The following is an 822-nucleotide window of genomic DNA, read 5'->3' on the forward strand; positions in this document are numbered from 1 at the left end:
TGCTTTAGTGCTGGTATGATCGCATCCGACATGTTACCCCGGTCTTCGTCCCTTATCCTTGCCCCTCCCAGCTCCACTACAAAGACGATTGCACATTGCTTTGGCCGCTCCCTCTCAACTATGGAGACGAGTTTAACGCGGTTTCCACCCCTCCCTCTCAACCGCACCAGTGCACGCTTGCCGCGCCACAACGCCGACGCTGGACCCGTGAATCGTGAGCACCCAGCTATGACTTACCGCACTCGTGCAAAATAATAAAACACAGTAAATATATTACTTACACGTGCGTTTTGTTTTGCAAGCGGCGCGAAAAAAATTAAAAAGGGAATGCAACCCGAGGACTTCCCAGGAGGTCACCCATCCTAGTACTACTCTCGCCCAAGCACGCTTAACTTCGGAGTTCTGATGGCACGCTTAACTTCGGAGTTCTGATGGGATCCGGTGCTTTAGTGCTGGTATGATCGCATCCGACATGTTACCCCGGTCTTCGTCCCTTATCCTTGCCCCTCCCAGCTCCACTACAAAGACGATTGCACATTGCTTTGGCCGCTCCCTCTCAACTACGGAGACGAGTTTAACGCGGTTTCCACCCCTCCCTCTCAACCGCACCAGTGCACGCTTGCCGCGCCACAACGCCGACGCTGGACCCGTGAATCGTGAGCACCCAGCTATGACTTACCGCACTCGTGCAAAATAATAAAACACGGTAAATATATTACTTACACGTGCGTTTTGTTTTGCAAGCGGCGCAAAAAAAATTAAAAAGGGAATGCAACACGAGGACTTCCCAGGAGGTCACCCATCCTAGTACTACTCTCGCCC

At 52.1% G+C, this 822-nt stretch overlaps 1 pseudogene; it reads right to left on the reverse strand.

Moving 5' to 3' along the window:
* Positions 1-324: 324 nt before the first annotated feature.
* On the reverse strand, positions 325-469 carry LOC123179479 (uncharacterized; annotated as a pseudogene).
* Between the last annotated feature and the right edge of the window lie 353 nt (positions 470-822).

The sequence above is a fragment of the Triticum aestivum genome, unplaced genomic scaffold, assembly GCF_018294505.1.
Source record: "Triticum aestivum cultivar Chinese Spring unplaced genomic scaffold, IWGSC CS RefSeq v2.1 scaffold57695, whole genome shotgun sequence".
NCBI classification, from domain to species: Eukaryota; Viridiplantae; Streptophyta; class Magnoliopsida; order Poales; family Poaceae; genus Triticum; species Triticum aestivum.